The 14,444-nt window shown below is 39.3% G+C and overlaps 1 protein-coding gene across 5 annotated transcripts in view; it reads right to left on the bottom strand.

Annotated features, from left to right (window-relative positions):
- Positions 1-14,444, bottom strand: part of RAB2A (RAB2A, member RAS oncogene family) — a 76,126-nt gene that overhangs the window by 47,415 nt on the left and 14,267 nt on the right. The gene's annotated exons all lie outside the window — the stretch shown is intronic.

Here is a 14,444-nt window from a genome sequence, read left to right on the forward strand (position 1 = left end):
GAACAATCTGCCATGATTTTTCAGTGCTCTCATTTCTTGGGGAATTAGAGGACTGATGATTTGGGGAAAGGTGTTGACCAATCCAAAACACCCTTTTCATCCTTTTGCATTCATTCAGCATTTCAATCTGAAAGATGAGAGTGGCAGCAACTCCCGGAGACGACCAACCAGGTCCTCCCAGCAGCCTCCATACCACAGGACTCATGCAGTGAGTGTTCATGCAGTTCTGTTTTTTCTGTAGTAGTGAAAATATTTAAAAAACATAGTACTTTCCTCTTTTTATAGTTTATTTTATCTTAGTCTCCTACAAACAAACAAGTAAGTGCTCAGGATCTACTCTTCTGGGAAAAGCTGCTCACTCTTATCTTCTGGCTGATCCATTTCAGGATCGACTGCTGCTCACTCTTATCTTCTGGCTGATCCATTTCAGGATCGACTCTAATCTGAATTGCATTCCTTCACTCTATTACTGAGGTCTTGAATAACTTCCAAATTCCCAAATTAAAGGCAAATTTCCTATATACATCCTACTTGCCCTCTGAGGAGAACTGAATATTGCATACCACACCACTTCCTACTCACTTTCAGGCCCGTAACCTCACACTAGACCTAATCTGCTTACTTGGTAGCATTCTGCACTTACAAAACACAAAGGCAGTCATCATTTATTCATTCATTCACTTACTCAGAAAGTCTTTATCGAATGCTAACTGTGCACCTGGAAAACTGATACGCTTCCTTCCTTACAATCTAGCTCAGGGAGAGAAATGTAACAGAACCAGTGTGCAAATACTCTATGTGAACCGTAATTTGAAATAATTATAATGACTGCCATTTGAAAGAAGAAAACAAAGTTCTATGAGGAAGAGTAACAAAAGAGGCTGAAGGGCTGCAGAAGGTCTTTCTTAAGTGACGCAAACTAAACTGTTCAATGTCTTCTAGATTATCCGCTCAATGAGAGAAGGACAACGAATACCTTGTCACTTGCTGCCTGTCTTAAGGCAGAGATAAGTCACTTAATAATTTTGCTGAATGACTGGCCCTACTGTCAAATGCTATAATGATTGTCAAAATGCCCAGTAACAAATCAAATACATGGTCTACTCTGTGTGTGTGTGTGTGTGTGTGTGTGTGTGTGTGTGTGTGTGTGTGTGTGTGTGTATGGTTGTGTTTTAGGAACTATTTTATTTGTTCAAAGTTTTTTGAATGTTTTAAGATTCTAGTTAACTGAAAATAAATTGGAATTTCACAACATTTGACCTTGGTTTTCTTCTCTTTCTTTTATCCACAATTTCTTTTACATTACAAAAGGCACAAACTCATTAGATTTTTAACACCCTTGAATAACCTTTCAGATCTAGGAGAGAAAGAAAAGAAATTTTTTTTTTTTAGTTCTTTGTGTGTTTTTTAAAATTTTATATTAGAGTAGAGCCAATTAACAATGTTGTGATAGTTTCAGGTACACAGCAAAGGGACTGGGCCGTACATATACATGTATCCACTCTCCCCCAAACTCCCCTCCCATCCAGGCTGCCACATAACATTGAGCAGTGTTCCCTGTGCTCTACAGCAGGTCCTTGTTGGGTATCCATTTTAAATATAGCCGTGCGTACATGCCAATCCCAAACTCCCAAACTATCCGTTCCCCCCATCTTTCCCCGTTGGTAACCATAAGTTCATTCTCTAAGTCTGAGTCTGTTTCTGTTCTGTAAATAAGTTCAGTTGTAACAGGAAATTATTATTTTTTAAGTGTTAAAGTACAAAATAGGTGAACAACTGAGATGTGAATCTTCAGTTCTGTTTTTTAAAAAGAGGTTTTATTTCTAAAAGCACTTTTAGGTTCATAGCAAAATTGAGCAGGAAGTACAGCAAGTTCTCATATACTCCCTGCCCCAGGGAAGCACAGCCTCCTTCCCTATCAACATCCTGCACCACAGCGGTAACACTGGTTACAACTGATGAATGTACACTGACACGTCATCACTTAAAGCCCTCAGTTTACATCTGGGTTCATTTTCGGTGCCGTCCATTCCATGGATTTTGACAAATGTATAATGTACCCACCATTACGGTATCATACAGAATAGTTTCACTGCCCTAAAAATCCCCTATGCTCTGCCTATCAGTCCCTCCCTCACTCCTAGCCCACTAATCTTTTTACTGTCTCCATAGTCCTGCCTTTTTCTGACTGTCATATAGCTGGAATCATACAGTATTTTAGCTTTTTCAGATTGGCTTCTTTCACTTAGCAATATGCATTTAAGATTCCTCTGTCTCTTTTCTTCATTTCTATTTTTAACATTCGAAATTTCCCCATATGGTATAGAAAAAAATTATAATTAGAAATCACAAACTTTATTACTGAGGGACCTAAAGAATCATCTCACAGTCTGGTAATCATTTAAGTGATACAAGAGCCTGAAACCCTTTTCTTACCTCACAACAGAGTATGGATTGCTCTAGCAATAACAATACCACTTATTCTGACCAAATACTGACTTCACTTTCAAGACACCATATTCTTTCTTCAGGTAATCAAAGTATCCTTCAATGCAGAGAACATATCCAAGTGCCACTATGGTGTTTCCCAAGTCTCCTTAATCACCTATCTGTAGATCATTTGTCAGGATCGGTTAAATTTATAGGTAGCTCATCTTATTCAATATATGTTGACTTCTACTATTTTAATTCTGGATAAAATACTTTGGGTTTCTGGCTCACAATCACCAACACTTTTCCAGATTGCCAAATTGAATTAGCTAGTCTTTTTCTCAGTCCTCAATTTATCTGATCCAGAAACAGGATCTGTTTATGCCCATAGAATATTTCCATATAGTTTATCTGCCTACAGCCTCCTTGAAAATGATCGTTTCTGGCTTTATCAGGCTATAACCACCTCCTTGGTCCCTTAATTCTGTGACAACTGCTCTTCTTCTTCCATGCAAGCCTTAAATACTGGAGGTTTCACCACCATCTCATATTTGGTTATCTTTTCTCTTTAGCTGAGAGAACTAATCCAGTTCTATAGCCCCAGCCTACACCTGTAAATTAGTCAGTGATTACCAAATCCATCTCTCCAGCCACCATCTTAATTAATTTCACTTTTATTATATCCAACTGCCTACTGAACATGTCCACTTTAATTCCTTCAGGGCTGAAACTCAAACTTCCAAAACCTAATCCATTCCTTTTCATTTTCCTGCCTACCATCCTTCCAACAATTCAGAACAAACTCAGCATCTCCTTCAGTATTTCCTTATCTCTGGAGTTGGTTCCCAGTGCATCACACCAACAAGAATATCACAGTCATCCTTAATTCCTCTTCCTCCTTTATCATCTACAGCTAATGGCTCAGCAATCTCATCAATTCTCTCAGAACCATCGTGAATTCCATGCTCTCCCCTCCTCTTAATCCTCAGTGCTCTAGTTCTGGTCCTAGACATGATCTTTCTGCCTTTAGCCTTTGCCCTTTCTCCAACCTACTTGTATAAACCTCTGTGAAATTTTTGCTAAAATGCACATGATTAACCCGCTGTCATGGAATACTGCTTAAAATATAAAATTCAAGCCCTTCAAAACAGTAAACAAGGTTCTTTGCATTTAGGCTGAAAAACTGTTATTCCAATAGATCATATTATCATACTACAGTCTAGAGACCCTAGATTTAAGCATAACACACCATCTCCTGTCCTCTGAAATGACACCATGTTCTTCCCCGGTATCTCTTACCAAGGAACACTTCACTCCTTGGCAACTCTAAACTCATGCTTAGAGATTCCAGCTTAGGGAGCCCTATGCCTTCTTCACTAAAGCGTTCCTGTTCCAAAGATTCTACCAATCCTCAGGCAGAACTAATGGTACATTGGATTTCCGTAATATTTCATTTATGCCTCAAAACCCTGGTCAGAATCCCAGCTCTGTCACTTACTAGCTGTAACATGGGGCAAGTACTTGACCTTTCTGAGCTTCAAAATCCTATCTATAAAATGGGGGAAACTCCTACACTTTGGTGAACTGTTGTAAGAATCAAATGAAATAAATAAATGTAAAAGGGCCCCTCTACAGTGCTAGTTACCTGTGTCCAGTTCCTAAACATTCTTTGAGCTATTTAGGACATGTGCCTTTTTCTATATGCATGATATACTTCAATAAAAATAACAACATTATGGTCTTTCTGATGCATCAGCTTGCCTAGAGCCCTCTCCAGTTATTCAAAGACTAATCTGGGTGTTGCTGTGAAGGCATTTGGTAGACGTAATTAAAGTCCATAATCAGTTGTGTCTGGTATAAGATAGAGGTCCAGTTGCATTCTTTTGCATGTGGCTGTCCAGTCTTCCCAACATCATTTAATGAAGAGACTGTCCTTTCCCCCACTGTGTATTTCTGGCTCCTCTGTCATAAATTAATCGACCATATATGTGTGGGTTTATTTCTGGTTTCTCTATTCTGTTCCATTGATCTATGTGTGTTTCTATACTAATACCATACTGTTTTGGTTACAATACCTTTCTAATATAGTTTGAAATCAAGTAGAGTGTGGTGCCTCCAGCTTTGTCCTTCTTTCTCAAGACTGCTTTAGGTACTTGACCACTCTTTAATTAATACAAATTACTGCACCTAATAATGCTGCTGTTAGAGTTCCTACCATGAAGTCACCTTACCTTCTTCCTTTACTCAGGGTCCAACACACTGTCCTCAGCAGGACTCAGTGTTGTGGTGAGAACTGACTATCTGACTACCACATCAATGCCACATGATTACAAGTAACACTCATTAAAAACGCAGATTCGTAAAATCCCACCCCACAGATTGATTCAGTTAAGTCTTTGGTTAGGCCCAAGAATCTAATAAACCTCCCAGTGATTTTTTTTTTTTAGGAAACGGGTCCTTCTCCACAGGAACACTGGCATAAGTGCTAGGTATTCTACTGAAGTTTATTTTCCTAGTCCTAAACCGATTTCCACCAACTTCAAGATAATTTAAAAAAACTGATGATGGCTCCATTTTTAAAATAGTAAGACAAATAGCTTTAATTTAAAAGATGTGGAAAAAGCAAAAATATAAAAGACCAATTCCTAACTACTGAAGTTTTGTCCAACTGTCATCCTGAAATCATGGCTGCATACTGTCATCTACTATACTGGGTTCTCAAAAAACAAAATGTAACGAACCACGAATGAATGACCTATCCTCGTAACTGAAAGTAATCCACTGAAGAGTAATATGTTTTAAAATCATATCAAAGAATGGACAGACCTCAAATACAGATCATACAGAGATATGGCGAATTGGTTTAAATGTTAGTAGCTTATTTTGCAAACACAGAAAACTGTATCCTTTGTGCTAACACTCCAAATCGAAAAACCGGTGAAACATGAAAAAATAGTAAAGTCTGCTGCTCTTTTTAAACAGAAAATTAATAAACTCAGCATAGACATTAGAAAGAATACAAGCTTTACAGTTGTAACACCAGTATTCAAGTCCACCTGTATTATTTCATAACTTGTGACCTCAGACAAATTAGTTACAGAAACTAAGCTCCATTTCCACATCTGTAAAATAGAAAAAAGAAAACATGGCATTCCTACTTCAAAGGAATATCATAAGGCTCAAATGCAAAAATTTTGAATTTTGCAAATTCAGAAGTTTCAATAAAAATGTTAGAGGATTCTTCAGGATGAATACAGCTGAGGAGCAAAATCTCCAACCAAACTCATCTGACCTTGAGTTCAAATTTTTAGATATATATATTTTCTAAAATTAACTGAAGAATATAGTCACAATCTATAATTTTCTTTTAAATAAAATGACTTCAGAGTTGTTTTCATGCTGCTGGTTTTCCAAACATCATCCCCCTCACATGTACGATAGCAATCCTCTCAATTACTGCAACTAGATACTGATCTGGTGGCTTACTGTAGTGAGAATGGCTCCCAAAGAGATATGTCCAAGCCCCAACCTCCGGAACCTGTGAATGTGACTTTATTTGAAAAAAGGATCTTTGCAGATATAATTAAGGATTTTGAGATGAGATCAGCCTGGATTCAGGTTGGGCCTAATTCCAATGACAGATGGATATGCAGGAGAGAAGGCCATATGAAGACAAGAGGCAGAGACTGGAGTTATGCTACCACAGCCAAGGAACACCGAGAGCCACCAGAAGCTGGAAGCAGCAGGAAGGATTTTCCCTGGAGCCTTCACAGGGAGCATGGCCCTGCCTATCCCTGGATTTCAGACTTCTGGCCTCCAGAACTGTGAGAGAAACAGGCTTTTATTGTTTTAAGTCCTGAAACAACTTTCTGATAATTTGTTAAGCTGCGCTAGAAAACCAATGCACTTATCAAGAGTAATCTTGCCTTCCTTTTTCTCCTTAGATTTTTACATTGCTCGTCTCCCAGTCTTGTTGACTTCGTCTCTAATAATTCCTACTGTAATCAATAAAGAGACTCAAACACCAGAAATATTAAGAGTGAGTAATAAGGGAAAAAGGAAGCAAGGAATACAGAGCATTTATTTGAAAAATCTCTCAGTGAAGGCTAGGAGGGTAGGAAAGAGATAGTCACTCAAAAAATATTTATTAAGTACTCACTATATTCCAGGCACTGAGCTTAGTAATAAAGAAACTGAAGAAAGTTCTCAAGAGGACGTAGCTTTAAGAACGTAAGACATCTTTTCCTCAAAACTGGAAGGTATAGAAACAAATACTCAGACAAGGCTGAAAGACTTGCTAAAGAATCAATAAAATGAAAAGGAAATAGGAAGATGTGGAGAACTAGTCCTCCTTCCCTTGATGCAAATCATCTACCGTCGGGGCTTCCCTGGTGGCGCAGTGGTTGAGAATCTGCCTGCCAATGCAGGGGACACGGGTTCGAGCCCTGGTCTGGGAGGATCCCACATACCGCGGAGCAACTAGGCCCGTGAGCCACAACTGCTGAGCCTGCGCGTCTGGAGCCTGTGCTCCGCAACAAGAGAGGCCGCGATAGTGAGAGGCCCGCGCACCGCAATGAAGAGTGGCCCCCACTTGCCACAACTAGAGAAGGCCCTCGCACAGAAACGAAGACCCAACACAGCCAAAAATAAAATAAATAAATAAATTAAAAAAAATTCAAATCATCTACCGCTTTTATCTTCGTTTTACAATATTAAAGTACCCCAAGTACTAAAACACTTTTTCTGAGATGAGACCAAAACCATGAAAATGAGTAAAGCAGACAACCTCAGCTGAAAGTCTCTGATTCCTTAGGCTAGTACTCCTTATACATCAGGCCTCTGCACATATTTATTTAGCATACTTTAAGAGCTCTTTCTCCAATACTCAGTGACTTTTTGTCCACTTAGCTAACAGCTACTTATTTCTAAAACTCAACTCAAATGCTGTAGCCTCTAGGAAGCTTCCACAGTGCACGCCTACCTTCACAAAGTGAGTTAGGTATTCTTCTGACTCTTAAATATGGAGACTTCCTGGCTGTGTGTGTATATAACATAATCAATATAATTGTCTGGCTTCCGGGAAAAATACAATATCCTCTGCTGTAAATTCAAGAGGAAGGAACACTGCCAGGTTTTTGTGATCTCCCTCACCCTGTGTGTGGCATGGGCTCCAGGAACCACATCCAGACCTGAGCTCAGACCAACAGATGAAGAAGGCAGGCCTCACTGAAGGATAAAACACAGGCGTAGAAGAGCTCCAACCACTCTCTTTATTCAGCCACTATGGGGACTGCAGAAGCCTTAACCTGGCACTTTCTTTCTTACCCTGCATTCTCTATGAAACCTCCTCCCCAGTTTGGATTTTTTCCTCCTTAGGTTCTACCTCTGTTTTCTGTCCCAGGATCCCATCCAGGACACCACATTACACTTGGTTGTCGTGTCTCCTCAGGCTCCTCTTGGCTGTGATAGTGTCTCAGACTTTCCTTGCTTTTGATGACCTGGACAAAAGTCTTGAGGAGTACTGGTCAGGTATACTGTAGAATGTGCCTCAGCTGGGATTTGTCTGATTCTTCTTCCCTGTGACTGACTAGAATACGGGTGTTTGGGAGGAGACGACAGAGATAGAGTATGATTGTCATCAAAAGGGTACATACTATCAACATGACTGATGATTGCTGATGGTAACTTTGGTCACCTGGCTGAGGCAGTTTGCCAAGTTTCCCCACTGTGAAGTAATCCTTTTGCCCTCCCCTTTTCCTACTAGACCCTTTGGAAGGAAGTCACTGGGTAGCCCGATCCTCTAGGCTATCAAAGTTTTAACCTCTGTATTCTCTGTATGCCTGGTTTCTCTTTGTATGATGTCATATTTCACCTCCCCTGACATCCAGTCTTCTGCCCTTCTATAATGTTTTAACAGTATCATGTGTTTTCGTTACTTTTATATTAAAAAATATATGAAAAAGAGCTCACATTTGGAGTATGTACTCCTCTGAGATGGAAAAGTGCCTGAAAATGTTTTAATTTTTTCACTCCCTACAACATCCTCCCCTAAATCCTGTTAATTCCAACTGTCACCAGTATCCTCCTCTTCATTTTCACTACCATTGTCTTAAATAAGGCCTTCATTACTTCCTACCTGGACCACTGTAGTAACCATCCAGCTACACCCCATCTTTCTAATCTGTCCTACATATGACTGCACCAGAGACGGATGAGAAAAGATAGAAGGATTACATTTAACATCTAGTATGTCTCTGCCGCTGTATTACAACATGAATATATATAGACATATACATACACATGTGTATGTGTGTGTGTATATACACATTTAATTTCTAATTTAGTCGTAACTCTAGTCCTGTACTCTTTCCTTTAAAAATTTCAGTATTTTCTACTGTCTACAGAATAAAGTTCAAACTCTACCTTAACCTGTCACAACCTAGTACCTACCTAAGTCCAACATGTCTAATGAACTTATCTTTCCTTATTTCCACTAACTGTCTGACACAGGGTCTATACTACGGTTAAACTGAATGGTTTACAATGAGGAAAGTACAAGGTATGGCACTTAGCAGATGTGTAATAAACAACAACTACCTTTCTGGTTTTTTCCTAGCTTTACATTTTGATTATTTAACATTTTTAATTGTCTAAACCCTACTCATTTTTCTAGAACCAGCTCAAATGCCATCTTACCCTAAGTTTTCCGAGGAGGAAGGCACTCTGGACCCTATGAAGTTCCAAGCTTTCTCCAGGACCTCAATCAGAGCCCTTATGACATTCTACCAGCACTGCTAGACTAAAAACCCCTTAAGGGCAGGGACACACTTGATTCACTTTTTAAATTCTTCTTAGAACTGTATTTTACATTTGGTAAACTTTTCCTGTTGCAGCCTCCTGCACTGCAACACACACCACCAGTTTAAGAGATAAATACTGGACTACGTTTGGATCCTGTGTGTGACGCTGGTAGAAAAAGTTGTTTCAGGTCTCTAGGCCTTGTTTGCTTATTTGTATAATGGTGATCATACCATTCACCTTATTCAGAAGGCTACTGTGAGGAATAAAAGAAACAGCATGCAGAGAATAAAAGGTAACACGTCTGTGCTTCTTCTTCCTTTCCCAGTACGCAGAGGCAGACCAACACATCATCCCATGCTACAGCACAGTACTCTACACGTACGTTATTAAGCACTTCTCACATTAAACTTTTATTATCAGTTCACACATCTACCTGCCTCCCTTGGGGGCGGAAAATCACTTTGTTCTGTGGCCTGGCTTAGAAAGCAGATGCTCAGTGAGTGAAGAGAATGTGTATCGCATGCTCGCTGAAAAGATCACAAAATGACACACTTGCCTTTTCTACTTAATGACAAACTTAGTCTACATTTTAAAAAGTCAATTTCTCAAAAAAATTTTTATTCCCAATAGTGGCTTTTTCAGATAGAAAAATGATGCTAGAGAATGAAAACGTGACTGCATGAAATTAAGAACTGCATCGCTAATAGTATCTGCCCCTAATTTAAGTGTAATTTCCCTTTGAAAACATCAGGTCTCTAGCAAGTGCACTGGTGTGCCCGTTATCAGACAAGGGCCTCCTGCTCCAGACCCTCTCTGGCCTGCTGGAGAGACGAGGACGTCTCTCCCTTGACAGCTGGCATGACAGGAAGTGCCATCGGCAGAAAGTAGCACTCCAGCTCTCTGTGGCCACTGGCCCCCAGCGCCCCTTCAGGCTGCTTCTCAGGGGCTCCCAGGTGCAGCCCCGCCCCACAGAAGGCTTCCCACAGCTTCCCAACCCATCATGGCCCTTCAAGTGCAATTCTCGGCCACCAGGTGGGCCTCAGCTGCAAGCCTCCAGAGAGGTCTGGATGCCAGATTTGTTTGTTCCTTCCTTCCTTGTTCCGCCTCAGTCTTAGGGGTAGTGGCTGTGCCCTTTACCCGCTGTTGCTGTACTCTTAGAGTTCTCTTACTCTAATCCCACGTTAGAGTCAGTGCTTCCTTACACCAGACCTTCCCTGTTCAGACTCCTGTGTGGTTTCTGTCTCCTAGCTGGATTCTGACGGACAGAACTCATAAGGTTAGAATACATGCTTCATTAAAATAAAACAAATTCAACTTGGTTAAGTCAAGGATTTTTTTAAACATAAGCCGAGTTTAGATATCCTTAGGAAAGACCTAGTTTGTGCAATATTTTCACAAAAACAAAGCTAGGTGCAATTTACATTTTAAAAAAATTGAAAAATAAAATGGAGCATTTGCTAATTTACATAGAGAATAAACGACAGAATATTAAATTTAATAGCAAGTAAGACAGCAGAATGTGGTTAAAAATAGCATCTCTTTCCTTTTTTCCTCCCACTCTTGGGACTTTCCTGAACTAGTTTGTTTTAATGGTGGAAAATGGCTTAGAGTGAGAAGAATCAGAACGAAGAAAACTGAAGTATAACTACCTCTCAGAATCTCAGAATGTCTCAGTATGCTGGAACCAAACAGGTCCTCTGTGCAGTGTTTTCTAAACAGTAGGCTGTAACCAGTTAGGTCATGAAATCAATTTACTGGATTACAACTAGCATTAAAAAAATGAACTAGAACAAACGAGCAAATATTAGACTGTATGTACTAAATAAAGTTAGGATGAGTGCTGTTTGGAAACTATTGTTTTAGACATATATGTGCACTTACACACATATCTGAACCCTGGGTTGCAATGTAATATGTTATTGCAGGGTGTAAAAAACAAACTTGGAAATTATTCTCCAGCATCTCATCCAATCACATATCCAATGAAAGAACCCATCCACAATATTTATGTTAGTAAACACGGCAAGACGAATCAGCCAAAGAATCTAGAATACTTCTATTCTCATTTGATGAACATTTACAAGAACAGGGATCAAGGGAAAAATATGACTCAATCATCAGTTGGCAATTTAACATATAAATAAATAAATAAATATACCTTGCATACCATGAGTCATCTACTAGGTGACAATTCTATTACATAAACCTCTTGGGCAAAAAGATCTTTCAAATAGGTAAAATTAGGATGACCCTGTATCCTGGTTTGCCAGGGACAGGCTTAGTTATCCCTGGTGTCCTGATACATTAGGGATCAGCTTGGACGATGAATTATATGGTTTCCCTAAAGCGCTGATTCTCAAAAGTTTGGTCCCCAGAACAGCAACATCAGCAATCTCTGGAAACTTGTTAGAATGCAAATCACCAGCCCCGCCCCAAACTTAGTGAGTCAGAAACTTTGGGCTGGAGTCCTGAAAGCAGTGTTTTACCAAGCTCTCCAGGTGATTCTCATGCGCCCTAAAGTTTGAGAACCACGGGCCTAGATATAACCAATTAAAATGCTGGTTTCAGTGTCTCATCCTCTTTAGTTTTCCAGCTACACAACTGGTGTGACGCCATTACATGCTTGGTATAACAGAAAACAGTGAAGTATGTTTCACCTCGGTACAGGTTAAGTTCAAAACAGGGTTATCCTGGTTTCCACTTAGTATCTTTGGCAATTCCCCAGCTTAGAACAGCTAGACTACCTGATACCTGCCAAATACCCAAAGGACATGCTTCGCTATAGACGAGTAGTTTTTACTGCAGCTATGGAGTTCTACAATTGAGTTTATGCTAACATACTCTTGTCTTAATGTAAAATATATGCCTGACTTTTGACATTTTGAAGGTGAAAATAAGCTCCCTCTTCACACACAATCTTATCTGACCATAACAGTAAGCCTATGGCATCAGTAAAGCAGGAATGATAACTTTTTTTTTTTTTTTTGCCATGTCGTGTGGCTTGCAGGATCTTAGTTCCCTGACCAGGGATTGAACCCAGGCCGCAGCAGTGAAAGAGCTGAGTCCTAACCACTGGACCACCAGGGAATTCCCGATAACCTCATTTTAAAGATGAAGAAACTGAGGCTTAAGTGACATGCCTCAAGTTAACACAGTAAGAGGCAGAACTGAAAGTCAGAATCAGGTTTTTAAATTCCAAGCCATATTTTTCCACTATACTATCCAACCTCCTGAGTTTGTTCTTCTCAGATACATATTACTACTTGCAACCAATACCTCTCCTAACTAAAAAGAAGATATCTCACTTCCCATGTTATTAGCAGCAATACTAAGAGGAAGAAGGGAAATGTTCTATAAGCTAAATGACTCTGACAGAGCAGAAATTTAATGAAGGAAAAAGGTTTTAAAAAAAATGAATATACAACTTCCTCGATGTTGACTTTATCCCAAACAACAATGTTCCAGTGAATATATCAGGTATATTAACATACTTTAATCTGACCATTTTCCTATCCTTTCATAGGTAAAGATTCCAAATAAGAACTACAGCATCTCAGAAATAGATTTCAATGAAGTAGTTCAAAGAGGAAACTTTTTCATGATGCTATGGGAAGGAAGAAGGTGTCTGCATGTAAATGTACAAAATAATTACTGTACAGTAAGTTTATTGTACATGATCTCTAAGTAGTACGTTACGATATAAATGGGTACCAAATTAGAGGCCGTAAGCAGAAAGATCTATTTCAAGCAGCTGCCAGATTAAACTAATAAGAAGTATGTGATAACAGTAACTAAATCAAGCTGCTAAACCCCCAAACATAGACTTGGTATAAGTCGACAAAGGTAATGTTGAGACTAGCCTGTTGAATTTAAGTACATGAAATATATACCGAGCTCAAAATTAAATATTCTTTCTAAATTCTTACTTTTAATGGAAGGTGATTTGTGACCTTCCATTGTGGTCACATGGGACCTAGGCTGAGCCAATCAGATGCTCCTGTTCAGAATTTGGAATCTTGAAGGAATACTTCAATATCAGGGACCAACAAGCGAGAATCCACGGTGGCTACAGAGGAGGTGACAGACGACTGGCAATGCATCAGCATCTGCTTCAGCAGGAGTTTGGCTGTGCCTTGCCTTCCTTGGTTTTGTCATTTCCAAGCTTGATTATATTGCCTTCCTATTAACTCTATGGAGCGTCCAATCTTTACAATAAAATCCTCCTCTGCTGAAGTTAACCACTGTAGGTGTCTGCTGTTTGCTACCACAGACCAGGACTAACAGAATGAGGAACTGACTGAACTCGTAACGGTTCAGCTATGCAGGTTTTTTAAAACAATGAGACAGATTTCTATGTGATGATATGTGAAGACACCCAAGATTTACCCTGAGGTGAAAAAAATAAAGGTATAGAACAGCACAATTTGTATAATCATATTGGTGGGATTGGGACACACACACACGCAGGCTTAAAGATGTACAGAAAATTTCTAGAAGGATACACAAACCATTACTATACTATGTAAAATGGTGGAGTATTTAAATTTTCATTTTTTACCATAAGTATTCATCATTTTTACCATAATAAAAAATGTTTTTCAAAGAATCTATTTTAGCATCAAACACTATATAAGCAATACTTTTACTGGCCTCAGCCAGTGACCTCCATAGTGATGTGGCATTTAAATAACTAGCAAAACTTCTAGTGTGACCAGAAATAGTTACATTAAATATTGGTCTGCTAAGAAAATTAGAAGCCTGCAAGTAAAATAATGTGTTGTGAAATAGAAGATTTTGATTTCCTTTTTTAACTCCTAAAAGCCACTAAAGAATAAGTAATCAGCAGTTCTTTTAACAAAACTTACTCATGGCTAAGGCTCAAAATTCACATATTCACGCTCAAATACAGTATGATTTTTCCATTTCTCAGGTAAATTCTCCAAGAAAGGAAACTCTAAGCCAGAAAGGACGGGGGAAAAAAAGACCAAGAAAGAAAATAAGGTTAAACGGTGGAAAGACCTCAATAACTATTGTCAGAAACCTGCGTGAAGGGTTGAAATTTATCCCATTTAGAGACGGGGAATAAGGCTTCTTCTGTGAAGCTGTCCAGAGGATACAAAACCGACTCTTGAAACTGCACCACACAACGCTCTTCACCGTATATGGTCCCCAGATTCCTTCAGTCTTCAGCTCCCAGAAACCCTGACAAAAAC

The sequence above is a fragment of the Balaenoptera borealis genome (genome assembly GCF_965194805.1).
Source record: "Balaenoptera borealis genome assembly, chromosome: 17".
NCBI lineage: Eukaryota > Metazoa > Chordata > Mammalia > Artiodactyla > Balaenopteridae > Balaenoptera > Balaenoptera borealis.